At 40.2% G+C, this 23,679-nt stretch overlaps 1 protein-coding gene across 1 annotated transcript in view; it reads left to right on the top strand.

The window, feature by feature from the left end:
- Positions 1 to 23,679, top strand: part of ESR1 (estrogen receptor 1) — a 304,587-nt gene that overhangs the window by 10,282 nt on the left and 270,626 nt on the right. The window lies entirely within an intron of this gene.

Here is a 23,679-nt window from a genome sequence, read left to right as displayed (position 1 = left end):
TATATTACATTGAAAGTACAAGTTGTCACTGTTGCCAAAAGCCAACTTGAGAGGCTGTGTGCTCATTTAACAGTTTGTGAATCCAGTGCCAGGCATGTGATAGAAAGATTAAAATCCTTTCTGATTTCTAAATACCGTGCCCATACCCTTCAATAGCCAGGAAGTCTGAGTCAACTGAAGAACACTGTAAGGTTTCTTTTTATGTAACCAGCCCAAATTGCGGGGGGAGAGAGAGGAAGGGGGAGGGGGTTAGGACGCTGAGGTGTGGGACACAGTCTGTGTGCCCATCAGCTCGAGATGCCAGTGGACTAAGCCTGGTTTCACTAAGGACCACACTGGCACGTATTGCTCAGCGTGGTAACTTCCTCACTGTAGAGCTGGCTTGAAATTTTGGGAAAATTTTGGTTGGGCCTTGTTTGCCTTGCTGTGCAGGAAATGAAGGCTTCTAGGCAAAGACCTCACTGAGCGACTAACCAAAATGTTAAATCATGTCACTAGTTTCAGGCTTTGCCACTGTCCTCAGCGGTGCGGTGGGACTGGTCCGGCCAGTCTTCTGAGGGTGACTGTTCTTAGGGATTTGGAAGCAACCGCCAGCGCCTCTTCTCCAAGGGCATGGCTGCCGGCAGGCTGTTTAGAAGCTGCGGCAAAAACTCCTCTGGCACGGGAATCTTAAACGGCTGTCACTCAAATCCTTGTATTAGGAGTTTGAATATTGGATTGTGTGCCCACCACCCAAAGTCAAGTCATCTTCCATCACTATATATTCGGCCCCCTTTACCCTTTACTACCCGCCCCACCTCCATACAGATCCTGCATCATAGAAATGTTCACTTGAAACCTATATGATTTATTAACTAGTGTCTTTCCCAATAAGTTTAATTAAAAAAAAAGAGCAACTACGAATGATCTCTTATGTGAATCACAGAACTCCTAACAGGGTGAGTGATCCCAGGGAGCTTCTTACTTCCAAGGAGATGTTGCCTGGAGCTATTTGCCAGCTCAATGCAGACAGTTTGCAGAGCAAGGAGCAAGACAATGAAGCCAGAGGAAGGAAGGAAAAGGTTTTTAAACAAATAAATGAGTCCTCTGCCCAACTGAGGCTGGGGGAAGAACGATCGCAAACCACTAGGAGTTTTTCTATCCGTTACTCCTTTTCTTGTTGTCTGTGTTTCCACGCACTTGTTAGTCTCTGAGTGGTCTTCTACCTGACGCTGATTATTCTAGAAAGGCCTACATATGTGCTGTGGCTGGGACTTTGAGAGAGGTCTGAAACAAAGCCATGGGGATCCCAGGGTAAATTGAACTCATTGTGCGTCTATCTGCATAACTGTGCCATTTAGGTAATAGCACCAGAATCATATTCCTCCATTTTTATTGCCTTTCCATTTATTAATAAAACAGTCTCCTACTCCCAAAGGTATTTGGCTCTATTAATTTTAAAATTTGGTCTTAATGTAAACAGAATCTAAGGGCCAAAGAGTACAATACATCCTATATAATAAAAGGCTAATATGCAAATTGACCCAACGGTCACTATGACGCGCACTGACCACCAGGGGGTAGATGCTCAATGCAGGAGCTTCCCCCTGGTGGTCAGTGTGCCAGGGCAGTCCGACATCCCCTGAGAGCTCCCGGACTGCAAGAGGGCGCAGGCCGGGCTGAGGCACCTCCCTGAGTGCACGGATTTCATGCACCGGGCCTCTAGTAAAATATATTAGTAGGTTAGTGATATGCCCACATGTGGGGTTGTTCCACAACCATTCTTTCTTCCTGTTTTTTTTTTTTTAAGATCTAAGTGTCAAGTTACAAAAGATCAATTCTTTAAATCCTATTTATTTTCTGATTTACTTTGATCATCCCTGGAATCAGTTCAATCAAGTAATGAATATGACAGTAATATGACCTCTACACTTATCAATCCCATTTTCTGCTGGTAATGGTGCTTTGTGCCTAACAGAGAAAAGCTTGTTTAGTCATTACAACATCTTTTGGAGTGGGGATCATTATGCCCATTTTCTAGGGAAGCAAACAGAGGCTTAGAGAAATCCAGTAAGTTGCTGAAGACCATCTGATTTGAACTTTGAACAGTTACCCAAGATCTTAGCCACTGTGAACATGGGTTTGCAGGTTGTGTTTGCAGGAATAGGGCTTAGATGCTGAAGGAAATACAGCAGCAATATAAAAAGTCTCTTCCTTTGAGAAGCTTACAATTCAGTGAAATGTGGAGCTCAAGTGCTCACTGTGAATTACTTGTATCTCCATTGCATGAACACATTCTTATGGTTTCCTTGTTACTGTTTAGAACTCACCCAATCAAGACACAAACTTTAAGGCTAAGACTTTGCCGCGAGTGTAGACAGCGCCATTTCTATTTTCGTCATCGTATGAGTACCTTTTCCTGCCTGTAAATGGCACTTAATAGAGTTGACTGATGATATCTGGACCAGTTTTTACTTAGCAAAGAGATAGCAGGCCAGGGTTGACTGACCAGTATCATTATTTATTCAGTTCCCATTCAGATTTCTCTTCCACTGGTGAAAATGTGCCACCAGATTTGACTCCAAGCTGGAGAGGTGAAAGAGTCCTTTGACCAGTAAACTGTAGCCATACCATCTGGTTTGCCTTGCTAATTAAATTTGACATATATTAATGGTAAACATTATTTTGGGGTCTGTGGACACATCTGAACTAAAGATGGCAAGAGATGACTCAGACAGATAAAGACTGGCAGAAGGAAGGATAATCCACAAAATGGTAAATCACACATGAAAAAACAAGAAGTAATTACAATATAACAATATGTGTTCATTTCCACTAATAAATATGCTCCTGTTATGTTCTCTTTATTCTCTATTTGGGTCAAATTACTTCGCCGCTGTATTTCCATTCTTCCTAGTCCTATTTGCTGTGCTTTCTCCTGGTTTTGACTCTCTCTTGTGGCTTTCATCTCGTCTCTAAGGAAATTGCAAACCAGTAAATATATTCTAATACTGTGTATTATAATTCTTGCCTTTATGCTGGGTGCCAAGAGAAGGGACTTCTTTTATTAATTTATCTATCTGCGTATGTACTAATAGGAGCCCTAATACACACTTTGGTTATGGTTGGCTGAGTAAGAGGTTCAGTTTGGTTCATTCGATTTATTTTGGCTTGTCTACATAACAGTGCCACACTGCAAATTATGGTGGCTTTCTCTTCGTATTGTTGTCCTGACACATGGGAGCAAAGAAATGGACCAGAATTTTCTATCCAGTCTGAAGCTCTGTTTATAGAACAACAATGTATCCTCACAAGCAGTGAAAGTTTGGGTTCCATGGTGTCAAAGGGAACCAGGCACCAGAAGCTAGAATCAACTGATGCAGGCACATAGCCATGTCTACATTTTCTATGATAACTTTGAGTCATTGTTTTGGCATCTATTTAAACATTATCAGTAGTTTCCCTGGCCAGTGTGGCTTGGTTGGTTAGGTATAGTCCTGTGAACCAAAAGGTTGCTGGTTCAATTCCCAGTCAGGGCACAGGTCTGGGTTTAGGGCTTGAACCTCCGTTGGTATGCTGGAGGGAGCCGATTAATATTCCTCTCTCATATCAATGTTTCTCTCTCTCCCTCCCTCTCTCCCTCTCCCTCTCCCTCTCCCTCTTTCTTTCCCTCTCCCTCTCCCTCCCTTCCTCCCTCCCTCCCTCTCCCTCTCTAAAAAAATCAATAAAAATATTTTTAAAAATCTTAATATGTTATTGCCCATCAGAATATAAATAAGATTTTGTTGAGTATTGACAAAATTACAGAATAGTTTATGATCTTTACTCAGCCCAAACGTGCAGAACACATTCCTTGTCATTACTTTGGCAACAAGCGAGTTGGCTAGTGTGTTTAAAAAATATTTTGCCCATGTTTCTGTTGATCTTTCTTCAATCCCACTGGGAGATGGGAACAAGATATGGTGGGAATCGTGGTTGAGTCAACTAGGAAGCAAAAGTCCTTCCCAGGGATGGGTGGTAGGGAGAAGTATGCCTCAGAGGGTTGATGGTTATCTTGTTGGCCTGTTGGGCCCTCTTAGGGAAGATTTTCTGGGATAAGAAAGCTTATTGGTTGTCCTTGCTGTGCCACGGGATCGCACCAGCTGTCCCCACTGCAGGCTCATCTGTCTCTCACATCAGCACCTCTGCCTTGAGTTTCAGCTGAAATCCTTTCTACCCAGAAGAGAACCAAGAAGGAAAGGTGTTTCCAACGTTGAGACCTCAGACCAAACTATAGAAATCTGCTCTGACTAGAGACCTGAAGAAATCCATTTCCAATGTTTTTCAGTAGAGGTAATATAAAAACAGCTCTGCTGGTTTTCATTGGAAGGCTTTCTGGTGTCACCTCTCTGAGAGCTGCCTACCTGAGGGATTCATCTTCATAACCTGAGGATTTGTTTCGGGGTTCATATGCTACTGGGGGGACAGTTTGTTAATCTAGGGGCTCTATGCTTTAACCTTTTATCCAGGTAATGTAGACACAGGTTGGTGCTGCTATGGCTTTGATGCCATGTTCTAATGTTGAACGAAATTGGAGGAAGGCCATGCTTTGGAGCATTGAATTGTCTAGAAGTGCCATTTGTCATTTTTAAATGAGTTCGTTACCTTTCTTATGCTTCCATTTAAAAGTGGTTCTTGTGTTTTGCCTATTGTAGAATGCATATTAATATTAACAAGTTTTGAGAAAAGAATAAAGATGTAAACAGACATCCCCTACATGCTCACTAGTCACAGATAATTACTAAAAATATTTAGTATATTTTCTTTAAATCTGTTGCTCAGAATATATGTATTTATTAATATATATTTGTACAATGAAAAATAAAAAATTCCCATGATATGTTAACAAAAACCCAACATACAACACAATTTTCATTTGTAGAATACATACTTTGTATAGACGCACACACAGACAAACACACATGCACATATACAAAGTATGTATTTTGCAAGTGAAATTGTGTTGTATCTTGGGTTTTCATTAACATTATATTGTATAATATATATGTATAACATATGTACATAATATACACATATATATGTACACACATATACATACAGTATGTATTTTGCAAATTGAAATTATATTGTATCTTACAGAATTTACTTAACATTAGAATTTAATTACTTAGGTGTTGTAACTAGTATCATTGTCCACATCTCTGTTAATTTCCTAATAAGTAATTCTTAAAAGCCGAAATGTAGTGTCAAAGGGAAAAACTACTTTTAAGGTTCTTGAAAAATTGCCCTATTTTTCTTCTTTCCTTTTAAATACTATTATTTTGCAGACACTCTCCTTAAAGATGCCAAGCAAAAATTGTCCACAATCCTCTCTAGAAATCATATCATTATTTTATTTGGCCATGTCACCTCTGTTCCTTGTCCATGGGTTTATTCTAGTATTGATTATTTTTTCAATATAATGGATAAAATTGTATTTTCTACATTTTCTTCTGTTGCTGTAGCATGCATATTTTCTCTTAATAAGACAGTTTTTTTTGTCTTTCTTCCTTCTTCCTTTCTTTTTCTTTGCCTGCTTCAGAGACACCAATGAATGTAGCTTGATATGTTCCCCTCCTGCTATCTCCATCTCACACACCTTCTGCAAACACATACACTCATATACAGGAGAATGGACCCAAATTATCTTAGAATGTGGGATCAGGCTATATACGCAATATATGCCTGTGTGTGTATGTGTATTATTCTGTATTTTCGTTTTCTCACTGAAATATATTTTGGAGGTCTAATAAAGCTATATCTATCTTATTTTTTCAATACTTGAAGGAGGTATAAATTTGCTAAAATTTTTTAAAGTATTCTGCTATCAAAGGCATTCTGTCGTGAGAAGTTTTCAGTACATAAAAACGTTTTTTTCACTGCAGATGCTTGTAGACACATATTCTTAGCTGCTGGTGTTTTTATGTTTATGGTCTCATTTCCAAAAGTAGAATTACTGGTTCAAAGGGTTGGTGTATTTTTGAATGTTAATTGCGTTTCTCATACTATTTTCTAAAAATATTATAAATCACATTCTCACTAGTGATATTGGAGATATCATTTTCCTCACATTTCCACTGCCCTTGTCATTCTCCACTGTCTAATTTTTGCTAGTCTAATGGGCAAGCATTACTAATTTAATTTTAATTTCCTTGACCTAATAAGGTTGAGTATGTTCATATTTTTATTGTTTCTTTGGATTTTCTGATCTGTCACTTACCTATGTATATCCTTGGCCAATCTCTGCCCATCTCCCCCAACAGAGTTGCTTTTTTTTCTCATTAATTTATAAAATCTTTCTGAATATTTTAGATTTTTTATCATATTAGTTGTTCTATGTTTGATTCATTCTTTTATTTTATTTTTCTAATTTTCTACCATAAAATTTAAAAAATAACTTTATGCTATCATACTTATCTTTATTCCTTTACAGAACCTGGATTTCCTGTCTTACTTTAAAAGGTCTTCCCATCTATTTTCTTAAATATCTTCTAACTTAAATTCTAATTTCCATTTCTTTCTATTTGTAATATTTTAGTATTTTTTCCATCTGGAATTTATTGTTATATAAAGGTAGAAGGCCTAACTGTATTTTCTTTTAGATGGATGGACAATTGTTTAAGCATCCCATATTTAAGAAACTGTCTTTTCTATAGTAAATTACATTTCCACATGTACTATTATCTGTTTTTTGGTTCTTTTTTTTATAGTCCACCGATCTATTTATCTATTGTAAGGTCTAGGACTTGTTTCTTGAGTATAATAGTTGTATATTTTAATGTCTACTAATTATTGTTATTCATAATTTTGGTCTAGTTTTCAACATTTAGAATTCTGTGTGAATTTTCAAGGAATTTTATTAAAAAATAACCAAACAAATAAGAGCAAAGCATATTGGGTTTATGGTCATAATTAACTCAAATGTGTATTCTGATTTTTTAAAAAAATATATTTTATTGATTTTTCACAGAGAGGAAGGGAGAGAGATAGAGAGTCAGAAACATCGATGAGAGAGAAACATCGATCAGCCGCCTCCTGCACATCCCCCAGTGGGGATGTGCCCGCAACCCAGGTACATGCCCTTGACCGGAATCGAACCTGGGACCTTTCAGTCCGCAGGCCGACGCTCTATCCACTGAGCCAAACCGGTTTCAGCTGTATTCTGATTTTTAATGGTTTGACAGTTTTATGGTTTTTACATTTGTTTCATCTTGTGTCAGGTCCTCCTATAGCATTAATCTTGCTGATACTGGTCTCATATCTTTCTTGTTATGTTTCCTATTAGAGTAAAAGTGATCTAGTAAGATGAATAAAACTAGAAAAAAATAAAACCATTAACATATCTGACTCTTGTTGTAGAATTATGAATGAATTATTTTTGCTTCTTCCACTTTTCTACATTTTTCATATTAATCATGCAGTATTTTTATAAGGGTAAAAAGTTAACCAACTTTATTTTAAAAATGGACTGGGAATAATAGTGTCTTGGAAAATTATATGTGCAATAAATAGTTTCGTGCATGGTCCATGTGTCCCAGTGGTTGAGCGTTGACCTGTGAACCAGGAGATCACAGTTCAGTTCTAGGCCATGGCACATGACCAGGTTGCAGGCTTGATTCCCCGTAGGGGGTGTGCAGGAGGCAGCTGATCAATGATTCTGTCTCATCATTGATGGTTTCTAGCGCTCTCTCTCCCTTCCTTTCTCTGATATAAATAAAAACATTAAAATTAAAAAAATCTATTCTTATCTCTAGATCAGTGATTCTTAAGGAGAAAAGGTGGTGAAGTGGGGGAAGGAGCTCTGTTAGCATTTTTTTATATAATTTAAAAAGCATTTTCTTTATCAGTCACCATTTTAACTGTAGCACCTCGCTGGTATGACACTCTGAATATTTGTTGAATGAATGAATGTTATAAAACATTAGAAGCCTGGTGCATGAAATTCGTGCACGAGGAGGGGCCCTAGGCCTGGCCAGAGATCAGGGCCGATCTATAGGGCGACCAGTGGGGTTATCGGGGGGAGGGGGCCCACTGGCACCCACCTTGGCTGGCCTGGCGCTGCCCGCTCACCGGCTGGTCCTGTCCCCTGATCGTCCTGCCACCGCTGCTGGTCGCCTTCCTCTGCAGGGTGATAGGCGGGGCGATCAGGGGGCCCCCGCTGGCACCCACCTTGGCTGGCCTGGGGCCTGCAGGCTGGGGGCAGCTCCTGCATTGAGCATCTGCTCCCTGGTGGTCAGTGTGTCAGTGTGTGCCATAGCGACCAGTCATTCCACCAGTCATTCTGCTGTTAGGTCGATTTGCATATTAGGCTTTTATTATATAGGATTATAATAAAATGGAACATTATTAAATTTGGAAAACAAACCACAAAGCTATTGTTTTCATAATATGAAATGAGAAAATAAAATATCTTGTGGGTTGGTGAGAGTATACAGAAGATATATCCTTTTTTCTATGAATCAGTAACAAGCTGAGTACTGAGAAAGCCAATTCTCTCCAGAGGGCTATATTTGGAGAGGAGCATGAGCTTCATCTATTTATACAAAGGATGAAGAACACTGTATTGAATTACAGTTGAGTAACATCATCTTTGCACATCAGCACCTAGCAAAGAGACTACTGGCACTTACTAAGTACTCAAGGAGTGTTGGAAAAATAATTTAAAATATTGGATTAGTTTTGGTGGCTAAAGAATTGAGTATTACTAAGCTTCTCACTTTAAAAACATGTTTGAGAATTCTGCATTTCTATCAAATCCTAAAACATTATACCAGTGAGAACAATGATACAAGGACTGGGAGAATGAAATTCACTTCTGTCCTTGCCAATGGGCTGAAATACGAAGCATGATGGAATAGACCAATTGATGGGGCAAGATTCCTGGGGAGATAAAGGATTGGGCTGTTTAAGTAGAGCTGCTGATGTTTGAAAAATATGAAAAATATGAAAAGAAATTTTAGGTATGGTAATCAGCACAGACCCAGCAACTCTTTGGAAATGATGGGACTCGAATGTTTGTTAAGGAAGATATAAAGGCTTTCATTCATTCATTTAACATCTCTGCATTGTGTCTGCTCAGCCCGGGGCAGCATGACCAATGCTGGGAGAACAAGTTGCTGTGCAAGAGGCTGGTAAGACAAGGACCCGGCCTCTCCCTCCTAGAACCTGTGTTTAGCAGACTCACTGGTTTGGAGTTGCAAGTATAGGCTTTTGGCACAGCCATGTTAACAGGAATTCACTCTTGTTCAAAAGCAATCGATTCATTGCTAAGTAAATGTACATGGCATTGTGGTAGGTTCTCGGGGAGCTAGCTATACAGGCAGAGGATGTTTTATCTTATTTGAGGTAATCACAGACATCTAAACCAGCCCACTAATGCCAGACAGAATATGATTTGCTTTCCAAAAGACAGTGACACATTAATTTCGTGAGATTGACCTTCCCTGGAGGCATTGGGAGAATCTTGTCAGGGAGATAGATTATAATCAGGGCCTTGGAAACCAGGAATAATTGAGGCAGAGAGAGATATACTTGAGAGGATGGTAACTGCTCCTGAGCAAGGGATTGGCAGCTTTGGGGTGAGCACAGGGTGTTCAGGGGACTGGGAGGGGTGGGGTGAGTGTGGGTTTGAGTGGGAGCAGGTACATGTGCTCTGACTGGGGAGACCTGCACGGCCCTGGCTGCTAAGATGTGTTGGTGTCTCTCTGTGGGTGACAGCATTGGAGCTCCTTGAAAGGGAAGTGACACATTGGAAGCCTGAGTTCTCGTTGACAGTCCTCATGTATTGGGAGGATTAGATGGGGAAGAGCACGCCTGGCTTGGGGAGGAGGCAGAGGCAATGCAGAGAAAGTGGCAGATATGAGTGAGTTCAGAAGAAGCAGAGGGAAAAGCCGCCCAAAGCCCTGTCTGTGCGAGGGAAAGCTGGTGTCTTTGGTTGTAAAAAGAAAACGAGAAGATGTGAACCAACACAGCTGATAGTGAAGGGCTTTCAGAGGAAGCGGTTCTTTGGGCCCAAATGATGCTGGTGGAAACCTCTGCCAATAGTAACTCTGGCATTAATGAGCTGAGTGTTTATAAACCCTGATGTGTTTCTGGAGATGAGCAACTTTGCTGTCTTGTGATATTGAAATGAAAATCTAGACTCCTTTGAAACCATCATGTTTCCATAAAACCATCATGATCAGCCATAAGTAGCATTCTTCTTGGCATAAAGCCAATGAGCCAAAATTTTGTTTAAAACTAATTCTGAGCAAGTTGTGACTTCATAGTATGATGTAAAGGAGGGTTGGGAGGCAAATATGAGCACTTTTCAGCTAACTCTATTACATAACATTGATTATAAGCCTTTCTCTACCAGTAGAGGGTTCATATAAGTATGGCTATGGGTCACACTTACGTAGAAATAACATACACAAAGTGCTAAAGGTTAGATAGTGTCAGGCTCTCAGTGATAAAGAACTATGTAGTTCTTTTAAAGTCTATACTTGTTGTATCTCCTGTGTCATACACTTTTGATTTAGGAAAAAGAAGGAGGACGGGTAGGCACCAGGCATATGGAGCTGTTTAGAGAGAAGCCCTTTAGATTACATATAAAATATAACCAGGCACCTCTGTCTAAGCTTAGAAAAGCCACTTCCTTGGAAACACTAAAATGACAACAAAGGAATGACAAAAGGCAGAAAAGTCATAAGAACAATGATGATGGGAGAGCAGGCAACAGCAGACTGGAGCGACACACGAAATGCTGGAATGGCAAGCTGATGGATGACAAGTAACCAATTTAGCAGAATAGTTCAGGTGAAACCTAAGCCCGAGGAATGGGGGCAGCCACTAAAAGGCAAGCCCAACATAGTTACAGAATAGTCACAGGGATGCAGAATACAGCATAGGGGATATAGTCAATAACTGGTGTTTTGTAATGACTATGTATAGCGCCAGTGGGGTACTGGAAATATTGGGACGGATACTATGTAAAGTGTATGATTGTCTAACCACTACGCTGTGTACCTGAAACCAATACAAAATAATACGGAAAGTAAACTAATTGAAAAATAAAAATGAAAATGAAAAAAAAGGCAAGTCCATCAAACTAAGGAGCCCCTGAAAGGCTTGGGGTTTGGAGGCAGCAGGTGCTCCCATGAGGGGTGAGATGAGGCTGAAAACAGGATTGCGTGAAAGGAGCCATTACAGCCACGGATGTCCTCCTGGTTCCGGGTCCCCTGCAGACTGGCAGAGAGGGGTAATCCCTTCTGAAAAACAGAGAGAACAAATGAAGTCTGTCTTGCCGATGGGGAGACCCCAGCCCCTCCCACCTCAATACTGATAGCAAGGCTTGTACCATCCAGTAAGGAGTTTAGAGGAATCACCTCTGAGGAAACTAGTCCAAGAGAAAGGACCCTCAAACACTGACATGTAATGGCCCCCCAATGAAATAACTAGGTCCCCGCCTGATTACTTTAGAGATGCATACACAGAAATATGATAGGACAATCCAGGATCACCAAAGGACACTAGTAATATTACACACACACACACACACACACACACACACACACACACACACTCACTCACTCCAGTTCTCCAGTTCTGTTGGAGGAACTACATAGGATGAAGAACCTCTTGTCTCTTTCTTAAGCTACTATTTGCCGAAAGGGATGATGGCGTGTTTTTGTGGTTCACTCCACCTTTTGGACATATCCTTGTGAGACAGAGAAAATCTGCTTGGTTTTAGCAGTATCAGTGTTTGCCTGGGTTCCTTCCTCATCTCTTTTCCTGCTCTGTCACATTTTCATTTTTAAATAGACAGAGTGATGACAGATGATAGCACCTGGAACAATGTTATGAATCCGTTTTCATAATTCTTCTGGGACTCTCTGGCAACCTAGGAAATATGCTTTTGTTTGGTAATTTTAAGGGCTAAGATTTTGGATTTTAAGCATCTTATCCTAGAATGTGAGCAAATAAAATTAGGGATCACATTTGCTGTCATTCTAGTCTACTCGTGGTAGTTTCTGTTGATTGGAGCTTTAGGTTCAGTGTGTTTGCTGAACCACTGTTCATAGGTTTTGAGGGCAGGTGGAGGTGGTATACTTAATTGGGTCCCTCTGGAATTATAAAACACAAAGAACACAGAATTTATTTAAAAGGATCTTGAGTGTTTTTGTTTGCTCTTCTAGGAAATCTTATGGCTAAGTGCTTTGATTTGGGACTATAGAGTTTCTGGGTAAAGAATCTAATTCTTAGTTTTATGGATAAATTCTTGGGAATTTGTAAGGCTCCTAAAATTATTGTTTGTCATACTGTTCTAAGTAATAGGAAAAAAAGCCATATAAATCTTAGATTTCTAAGATATTGGGCTATTGCCTCTACTTATGTTGAAACCAATGTGTTGTCTAATTCTTATCCAATAATTGTGGCAACATATTGCATATAAAACAAATCACATTTGTACATGTGTATCAAGCATTTCCTATGTGGAAGGCACTATACAAAGAATAAGTGAAGAAATATAAGATCTGAATATTTGTCCTCTTGGCGTGAGTGTTCTTGTTGGGGAGGTGACAACTATCTACATAATGTATGATATAAGAGTTTGCAAACATTATTCAGAATAATTAAATGTTGAAAATTATTATAGAATTCAAGCCAAGAAAAATGTACTTAAACTGAGCTGCACAAGGAAAAACTTATATAAAGGTAAGATTGTGTTAAATGACTGGATTTGGGCAGGCGGAGAAGAAAGAGAGGAGTAAAAATAAAGAGATGCAATATACAGATTATGTATCATAGAAATATGCACTTGAAACCTATATAATCGTATTAAACAATGTCACCCCAATAAATTTAATAAAAAAAGACTGTTTAGTAGGGAAAAAAAGAGATGGAAAATCACAGGGCATATTTGCTTAGATTGTAAGGAAGTGAAACCAACTCTAGATCACTAGGCATAAAAGTAATTTATAATATTGGGTCTTCCAATCCATGAATATAGTATATCTCTCAGTTTACTTAAGCCTCATTTAATTTATCTTTATTTTAAAAAAATAGTTTTAAGAGTTTTCTGTGTAGAATACTTGCACATCTTTTCTTACATTTATTTCTAGATAGTTGATACATTTATGTTATTATAAAGATATTTTTAAAAATGTCTTTCTAACTATTGATGCTACAGAGAAATACATTTTTTGGATGTTGTCCTTGTATCCAGCAAACTTTCTAATTAAACTTATTAGTTATAATAATTTTTTTCTGTAAGAGTCTTTTAAATTTTCCAAATATATAATCATGCCATTTTAATTGGTTCTTCCTGGCTTTATAAATTCTTTTTTCTTGCCTTACTGCACCAACAAGGACCCTCTAACACAATGGTAATAGAAGGTGATGGTGGACATTCTTTTTTTTTATTTCTGATCTCAGAAGAACAACTTTTAACATCTCATTATTAGAAATTATATTTACTCTGTAATTTTTTTTTAAAAAACTTTTTAAGTCTTTTAAAAAAATCAAAATAGTTAATTCTAACTAGTTTGGCTAACAGTTATTTTCAAATTGTGAATTAATGTGAAGTTTAATAATTTAATCAACTGGCTTACTGTGACAATATTATTTTATTATTAATATATTATTAATATTCATTTTATCAAATATTTTTCTGCATCTATGGAGGTAATCATATGGATATTTTCCCTCACTCTGCTAATATGATGAATATGATAAATTATATTAGTTGATTTTCAAATGAATTTTTTCATTTCTGAACTACATCCAACTTAAATTGTGACATATCATCTTTTGTCAAAAGACACGTTGATGAATCATGCTAAGGGAAAATAGACCCCAGGACAGGAGAAGACAGAGGCCCTTGACTGAGCCTCAGTGGGAGGTTTCCCCTAAAGTCAAATCGGGAGGCAGAAGAGCTTCTGACCAACAGCATGCGCTTTGGACTCAGACCGCCTGGTTTGCAATGCCAGTTCGCTCTTGGCGTGTGATCTTCATTCTTAGCGTGTCATCTGAATGAGGGTGCTGCTCTAGCTACGTCCTGGGTTTACACTGCGGATTAAATCGTGCAACATATTAAAGTGCATAGATCATTTCAGACCATGGTGAGAGATTTCATTTCAGCTATTAACGTTGTTATATTATTGTTAAGGAAAAAATCCACATCTTATGGCAGTTCAACTGAACATTGAGAAATCTTTGAATTTATTTATCAGAAAGATTTTTATCAAGTGAAGACAGAGTAGCTATTTGATGTTTTGTTCTGATCCCAAACCTTGAGAACTTAAAAAAATTCTTTGATAACTTTCAACCTTTTTGACAGCTTTATTGAGGTATAATTGACACATAATAAACTATGCATATTTAAAGTGTACAATTTGATAAGTTTTGACATATCTATGTACCCAAGAAACCATCACCATAATCAAGATAAGGGACATATCCACCATCGACCCCAATATTTTGCTGCACCTCCTCCTTAAATCCCTTACCCTCCTCCCATTCCTTCCCCAGTCCACTAGCCACCAAGAAATGGCTGCTGGTGCTTTGGGACAGTCTAACCCTATCTCTAACTCTTCCTCCCCTCCCCCGCCCCCTCTTCTCCCCCTGCCACCCCCCCCTTGTAGAGAATGACAAAAGTGCTTCCTTACTCTGAAGTTCTACTTGGTTTTAATGACCATAGATGTAGTCTGTGCTATACAAACTCAGTACTAAAATACAGGGTTTGTTCCAGAAAAGGTGATGCTAAAAATGCCTGTAGATGAAAATATTCATTTGTTTGACTTCCAGTAACCAAGAAAGGTGTGCTATGACACCTTTATATTCCACAACCACTCTACCACTCGGTTCATTCATTGTCAGTGAATTCACCATGGAGAATATGGGGCCTATATGTCCCTGGCATTACGGTAGGAACTGGGCAAGATTCACAGGGGAATTAGTAAGGCTTAGACCTATCTTTAAAAAACTTAGAGTAGATTAGGAATAAAGTGAAAGGAATAGTAAGGTAAAGAAAAGTTAGTATGTGTTGAACCCCACCATGTGCTAGACATGGTAGTAAGTAGGCTGCACTCATTGTCTTAAACCTCTCAGCAAGTCTATGCGATAGGTCCTATTAGCCTATTACAGACGGGGACACGGAGGCTCAGAGAGGTTAAGTAGCTTGCCCAAAGTTCCAGAGTGACCAGTGGCAAAGCTGAAAGTGGTAAACAGGAAATTAAGATTCCCCCCTTGGGTAGGGATTATTCTGTTATTGGGGGAAGTGAGGTGTCCCTTTCCCCACTGAGTGCTGGGGGTGGAATCCTTAGGCTCTCTCAAAGAAGAGGGACTCACATGGGCGGATAAGTGCTTTTTATTTGGGTGGAATTACATCCCTGGGTTTCCAAAGTTCCATTTCCCTTCGTTCAGTCCTGAAAGAGTGTAGCTGGTGACTCAGCAGAGCTAGAAGCAAAGCCAGTGTCCAGAGTTTCCGTTCCAGGTTGCAGTCGGGTCCAGGTCAGCCTCTGGCTAGTTGCAGTTCATTAGTGCCTTGTGTGGGGGGTCCACATGGCTGTGGAGTGAGAGAGCCCTGAAAGGCAGGAGTCAACCAAGAGAAGCCAAGAGAAACGGAGAGAGTAAGCTCCTTTGTGTAGGGGATTAAATATCTCAAATCTTCAAGCTTGCAGTGGCCACGCCCATTCTGGCCAATGACCTATTCCTATGTGTGACTTTACGGGTCTCTCTCTCCCCTGTCCAGTCCCTTCCCCCAGCAATCTGCAGGGAAGAGACCAGAGGCTCTCTGGAGAGTGTACAGCTGCAGTTTCTTGGCAAAGCTTCCCAGATGACATACCTATAATATTTGACCTTCCCTTAGCTCCTTTCCCGTTATTAATAACTAGGTTAATTACAACAGTATCAATTCCTTCTGTGACACAGCACATTAGCCTTGTTGCTGCCCCTGCCCTGAACTGCATCCTATGTCTAGGGACTAATTCCTTCTTAGTTTCTGCTGGAAGCCTCTGTCTCTCCCCTTGGCCCAGTGCCTGAGTCCCTCTTCCTGTTATGCACACCGGCCTGTGAATTTCTGAGGCCCCAGACACTGGGTTCTTGCCTTGCCCCCGTTTTTTTTCCCCAGGGTCGGGGCCCAGCATCTTGGTCCCCAACCCTGTCACTGCAGCAACTCTTCCTGCTGCCTTAGACCCTGATGCTGACCACCTGCTGGGTCCGCCTTGCATCCTGCCTGCTCACCCATCCCCCAGCCCAGGCTCTGCTTGCCCATCACTCTTGATGAGAACTCCCTGCCTCACACTGTTGGCCTGGTCTAGCTCATTCCATGGTCCTGCCCTTCTTCTGGTCTTGTCCAGTCTTCCATTTTCTTATTCTTTTTATTAAGTTTATCATTATTTGTGGGAAACTGTTTATTGCCTTCACTATCTGATAAGCATAGACAGAGAACTCCCCGAAACCCCCCAAAGGCTGGGTGCCTTTGAAGCCCTAGCAAAGGTCGGAGCTAGGCGCCACCTCTGTTTGTCCAGACAGTGGTAGCTGAAACTACTCCCCCATTTATTATTATGTAAATCTTTGCTGATGGGCTAGTCTGCTTGTTACTAGGGGGTCACCTGCCTAAGGGCTATGCTATGGGGGCATCCCAGATCAATAAAAGCTTGGTGAGGCCTGAGCACGGGGGAAGTCCTTCAGGACTTGCTGCCTGATCCCCCAATATTGCAAAATTATCTCGTGTCTTTTTCTCTCATTTGCTGTGCGGCTCCTCTTTCAGATACCGAACCCTACTCCACGCAGAACGTGGAGGGAGTCTTACTCGACAATTATTGTTGAAAGTATTACAGATGTCCTGCCCTCTCTTTGCCCCCCCAAAGGCCCCCTCCACCCAGCCTTCACTACGCTGTACCCATTATCTGTGTCCATGGGCTATGCATATATGCATATAAATTCCCCGGTTACTCTCCCTGCCCCCAAAACCCCATTCCTGCCTTCCCTCTGAGATTTGTCAGTCTTCCATTTTCCACGGCCGATCTGCCCTCCTTCACAGAGGGACTTGAATTTCAGCTTCTTCAGGTCCAGAGTCAACACCTGTCCCATCTGTCTTATTTTGCTTCATCACTACCTCCTGTTTTATTTATCTCCTTTTTCTGACCTACCTTTGACCTTGAATCATTAACAAACAAATGTGGGTCTTCACGATTAATCCACTTCCAATTTGGAGTCTACTCTAGTCCAGTAGGTCATGAGGACACAATCTCTCACATTGAATAACTTGGAATTCCTAGAGGAACTAGGCTCCCTGAGTTTCATGGGCATGTGATGGTAGAATGATTGCAGGCATCAAGTGTGGCACTGAAGACGTTCCTGCAAGTCTTCTCTAGGGAAACATTTATCCTAAATTTTCCTTTTATCTCTGAGACCACTTCCACACAATTTTTAATAGGTCATTAAATTAAATAGATTCAATTTTCTCTGTCTAGCCAAACTGCAGTTAGGAGGATCTTTGTATCTAAGTAATCATAAAAAAAGAAATTTTACTTATCTCCCTTCTCTAGAAAGGTACCCGTGTGCCACCCAAAGGTGAAGTGCACACTTGATCTTTGCACCTTCTTTCTCTGCTTCAGGGAAATTGATTAGCAGATAAAAACACACAGGCAGATATGTTTTAACATTTTTTAAAATTTTAAATCCTTGGACAGGTTGGGCTTGGCTGGTACCTAGAGCAATGTGGAAATGGAACAGCTACTTGCAGTGTCCATGTAGCGGCCAGCCAGCCACAGAGCCACATGAGAGGCTATCTGAGGTGTTACCAGGTCTCCGCTGCTTCATGTCACTGCTGCGCCCCCCGCGTAGATCTCTGTCTAACATGGCTAGAAACTCTCTGAGAGTTTACACCAATTCAGTGCCTCAGGTATGGCTTACAATGATGAAATACTGATTAAATTTTATCCCGACTCATAGAATAATAGCCGCATGATCACAGGGAAATTGAGTTGCAAGGCCTTTGGTTTCTAATAACCTTCATAATCTCCCCCCTCTCATCAGTGAGACAGAACAAGATGTCTACTTTTCCACTTTCATTATGCAGTTTAGAGAATAAGATAGAGGTTAAATCTATGGTTATGTCTTGATAGACTGTAGCAGGCATCTACATTAGTGGAAAATGCTGCTTTCAAACTAATCAGAAAAAGAAATTGCTAGTCATAATGAAATGGGGCCACTGTGAAATAGAAGACGAGAAACAGGGAATGTGGAATTATGAGCAATGATAGAAGGACCCAGAATTGCTCTCCCCACTCTTACTAACTGACTGCTGTTTACTCAAAAAAGTCTTTTCATAATTTTCTTTCCTTTTGGAAAGATAAAATATGAAAATGCAAGTTTCTTCACCTTATACTTGGTAACTTTTTATAATAGAGTTTTAGAAATCTATGCATCTTTTTCCTTCTAGGGTAACATTTTTATTTCAATTATAAAATTGCTACTATTAATAAGCAGCTCAAGTTCATAGGGTCTTAGTCTCATCATGTAGTTAATTTACATTGTAAAAAATGTATGCTGTTAAACTAAAATAAAAAAGTAACCTATATTGTTTTCACATATGATATGTAATCCCTTTAGTCAGAAAGATAAAAAGTGATTTCATAATCGTGCTAATATAATTCCAAAGAATTAAGAACTTGCTTATATTTGCTAGTTGAAGTTATTCTGGTTATGAGCAAGTGTCCGTGGCTTATTTCTCTCATAAAAAATAAATAAAATGACTTTATTTTCAAGGTTTGCATATGGGTACATATGATTCCTTTGACTTTTGTGTGTATATAATTATATGGGATGTATACAACTCATGCTTCTGTGATAGTGGGTGTTAATTCAATTAGTTATCTTTTCAATTGATCTATTGCATTTTAAAATAATTTTTTGGATATAGTGACTTAACCCCAATACTAACTTCAATGATGAAAACACTTTTGGCTTCACATAATGGTTAGTAGGGGACATATTTGGGGGCAGAGGGTCTTTTCTATTGGCCATCAGATCCAATTTTGCAGACTCTGGCTACTCTAACCATGACCCATGAAGATAGTATGATCCATTACATTGAGATTTAAGGGATGGTTGCCTTTGGATAAATGAAGAACTAAAGGTTCCTGACCTTGTGAGTCTAGCCTCTCCAAATGGATCTCCTAGGGCTGTGTGGCCACACAGTCTGTGCTCCAGTCTCTCTTCTCCCTCTTATGATCACCACCTTCTGTTTCTATTGCTTCTTCATCTGCTACTTCATCCTGGAATTCTTATCTCCTTCTGGACCTGTGAAGAGCCCAGAAAACAATAAGGTATCATTCATTTATACAGCCCTTACTCTATAGCATATACTGTTCTAGGTACTTTACACATACTGATTCTTTTACTCTTCACAACAACCCAGTGAGATGGGATCTGTGTATATCCCCATTTTACAGTTGAGGAAACTGAGGCACTAAAGAGATAAATGACTTGTCCAAGACCAACCAGCTAGCAAGTAGTAAAGCCAGGATTTGGATTCAATTCAAGAACTCACATTATTGACACCACACTCTTCTGCACCTTGACCCCAGGTCAAATACACTGCACCATCAGGTAGTATATTTATTCAGCAGCAGGTCTATCTCTTCTGCTTAGTTGTGTGTTATTTGTGATGAGGAATATGCATCATTTCCAGCACCTGGGGCCACATATTGTAGGTGCCCTAGAATTAATTGTTAATTATTGTCATTGTCGTCGTCATTATCCTTATCCTCATCTTCCTCATCATCTATTGTATTGTAGGAATATTTATAGGTCAAGCATACTTCCCATAAATTAGATTTAATTCTCACCATGATCTTATGAGGTTCCTGTTATCCCCATTTTATAGTGGGGAAGACCCTGCATTTAGGAAGTGATAGAATGGGAATAAGAGACCCCTCTGTTAAGTTCCAGAATCCTTTCCCTTAACCACTGTTCATTATATGCTCAACAAATTAAGAACAAAGGAGCGGAGTAGGTGATAAAAAACAGCAATGATATGACGATGAGTTTTACTTCCCTAGATATTAGGATTTCTTCCTTCCTCGTGCTAGATTCCAGAATGCCCAGGCCATGTGCATCTGGCTCCCCAAAGGGAGGGGCCAGGTTGTTCATCCTGGTTTTCTTGGAGTCGCGATGATACTTCTGTCCTCCACTGGATGCCTTCACCCTCTGCAATTATTTCCTTCCACGCATTCTGTTGATTACATATTCATTTGGGATTAACTGAGTTAATCTGTCCCATTTTAAAACTGCAGGACAACAGGGGACTGATGAAGTCATCTTAGCAAAAAAGAATTACCGACCATGAGCATCCAGCACAGCATGCTAAGAAACCTACTCCAGAAGTGGGACCATTCACTTCGTTTCTGAGTATGAAGCTCTTGCATCAGATTGTTTTGCTTGTAACACCTCCGCTCATCCCAGTGCAGAAATGGGATTGAGAAGTTATTTTGGAGCATGGAGGTACTTTAAGAAAGGCAAACTGGTATTTAAATAATCAGGCTTTTCCCTGGGCTTCCTTGGGAGGCCTGTGGGCCATGTAAGAGGCCTGACTGCTAGGGAGGAGATGAGGGGGGTTATCATTTACAAGGGAGATGCAGAAAAATAAAAGGCATAATCCAAAGTCAAAAGTGTCATCTTCTTTGATTTGCCAAGACCAGAGTGGCAGCTACAACCTGAAGGGTCACTGAAGGGCATTTCCTCCTGAATTGTTTTTGAAGACCGTGCCAATGGCGTCACATGCCAAGTATGATAACCTCAGCTGCTGTAACAAGGTTAATTTCTGAGAACTTCAAAGGAGCTGCCAGGCTTCTGACAAAATCCACCTGGCGCTTGCTGCTCCCCTGGCATCGGACCCTGCTGATCACTCCTGCCCTGCCTGGGGAGGGGGCCCCAAACCGGGGCAAAACCAGGGCTGCTTGCTGCATTTGTTGGCAGCTTGCTGTTTCCCATAGAGGTACAAATCCAAGCTCCAAAGGGCGAAAGTGTAAACTGTAATGAAGTGTAGGTCCTAATGGGCCATTTGTTGATTTCACAAAAATTGACTAAAATAAAACATTTATAAAGCAGACAAATGATACCCTTTGGCCATGCTTTCTGTAGACAAGAATCCTATCTTTCATGATGGGGTTATTTTGGGGATGGATGACAGCTAATAGAAATGATCTAACATCTACAGGATTTCTTCATCGTTCTGGACTAGGTTTCTTAGCATACTGTGCTGTTGTGATGCTCATGGTCGGCGATTCTTTTTGCCGAGACGACTTCATCAGTCCCCTGTAGTCCGGCAGATATTTGAGGCTTTGGAATCCTAGCAACAGATTTCTCATTTAAGGAGGACCTTCCTGATCAGCAGTCTCCCACAGGTTCATAAAACTTCTGTGCTGCTTTTTATCACTCTCAGAATATCTCTAGAGCATTTTTTGTTGATCCTTCTTTCTACCAGTTGAGTACAAAAATATACTTGCTTGTGAATCTACAGTCAAATGTCCAAATATAATGGCTCTCTTGTAGGTGATAACATAACAGAAGCCTCACCTTAGTGGGGAGGTGGTTTTTATCAATTTGATTTTGCATAAGGATGTGTAAAATAGCAAGGCTCTTTAACTTTTATTAATTTGGATGGCCACATTAATAGTAGTCCATTTCATTATATGAATTTTCTCATTAATTATTTTTTATTCTTTTTCCCCCAAATCTTACATGTTTGCTTTTTTTATTCTTAGCAACATGTAATAAAGTAAAATTTGACATGTATAGTAGATCATAAGCTTGAATTTTTATAATATATCCCCCCTGATTCTAAAAATCACAACAATATTATGTTTTTATTGATTTCAGAGAGGAAGAGAAAGAGAAATAGAAATGTCAATGATGAGAATCATTGATCAGCTGCCTCCTGCATGCCCCGCACTGGGGATTGAGCCTGCAACCCGGGCACATGCCCTGACTGGGAATCAAACTGTGATCTCCTGGTTCATGGGTTGACACTCAACCACTGAGCTACACTGGCCAGGCAACAACAACAATATTAAACGCTATTCTAAGCAGCGTGCTTCTATCAACCCATTGAACTTACAATAACCTTTGCAGTGGTAGCTGTTATTACCCCCACTTTACAGATAGCAAAGTGAAGCGCAGGAACAGATGCACAGAGGTTATGTGACTTGCACTAAGTCTCCTTGTAACCAGTGGCAGCGTAGGCATTTGAATCCTGGAAGTTTGGCTTCTGAGCCTGTTATCCTAACAATTGAACTGCATTTCATGCAGAGGACTTAAAAAACAGTGTGGGGGTGGGGTGGGGAGCGTAAGAGGACAAAACTGGTCATTTCCCCACCATTCAAAGATACCTGCTAGAAGGAGACAATTAAAACACATATCATCGTGTTGTACACATTCAACTTACACCATGCTATATGTCAATTAATTATATCTCAGTAAGCCGGGGGAAATGTGGCTACATACACTTTCTGAATTTTTATATGCATATAAGCTAAAAAAATGGTAGTTTATTTGCACTTATTGCTTTATAGCCCTCCCAATCCCCCGTTTGCACGTTCCCATGTCCAAAGTCATTCTTCACCACCTGTGACACCCGGGTGGCGGCTGTCAGCAGAGATCAGGCTGCTGCCGTGGCTGTGTCTACCTCCCAGCTTCCTCTGTAGGGAGGGCATTGCTCTGTTTTTGATTGGGGCTTGAGAGGTGCGTCTGTCACTCACTGCTGTTCCCTAGCAATCCACAGCGATGTCAGTCTCCATTCGCTGTGCCTGGAGATAACCTTTCCAGTATCATAATGATCTCCTCGTCCTCTTCCCTTTCCCTTCCTGCTTCTCTTCCTCTTCTTCCTCCTTCTCCTCTGGGTTTATTTATTTATATATTTATTTATCATGGCTTACCTTAAATATTTCTCACTGTAAAGCCTTCATATTTTAAAAATAAAGTTCATTGAATCCTCCTCTGCTCCCATATGTGTCTCTCTGTCATAGCGCTTATTTCACACCATAGCTCCCTCCTGCTACCCTACTAACCTGTGAGCTCATGCAGGAGAAGAGCAGGGTATCCTTCATATCATTCCCAGTAACTTGAGCAGAATGTTCATGCTGAGCAAATGCAGCGGAGTGGTTATGGGCACTGTCTCTGGAACAAGCCTTCTGATGCTCAAGTTTTGTGCCTGTCAATTTTTAGCTGTGCAATCTTGGGCAAGCTGCCTAACCTCTCTGTGAGCCTCAGTCTTTTCATTCACAACTTAGAGATGACAACAGTGATGCTTAGAACAGTTTCTCCATATAATACCTGCTATTTAAATGTTTGCTGTTGTGTTAAATACAGTTTAATAGAATCATTACAGTGAAGTTCACCAGTCATGTGTTTAGTGAAGATGTATAATTTGCACATTGATGATCATTACACCTAGAATTGGGCTGAGGATGCAGCAGACATTCAGTCAATATTTTTAGGTAAACAAATGAATAACGAATGTGCTAAGTGTTATAGATACAAAGAAATAGGACCTTATTCCTTTCCTTCAGTCCTGGCAGACTGATTAGGAATACAAAAAGGAGACAAGATGACATTTGGGTGGTTTCTACCTCTTGGCTATTAGGAATAATGCTGCTATGAACATGGGTGTGC

This window comes from Myotis myotis, unplaced genomic scaffold (genome assembly GCF_014108235.1).
Source record: "Myotis myotis isolate mMyoMyo1 unplaced genomic scaffold, mMyoMyo1.p scaffold_m19_p_7, whole genome shotgun sequence".
In the NCBI taxonomy this organism is placed as follows: Eukaryota; Metazoa; Chordata; class Mammalia; order Chiroptera; family Vespertilionidae; genus Myotis; species Myotis myotis.
This window is presented reverse-complemented; position numbering and strand designations above follow the sequence as displayed.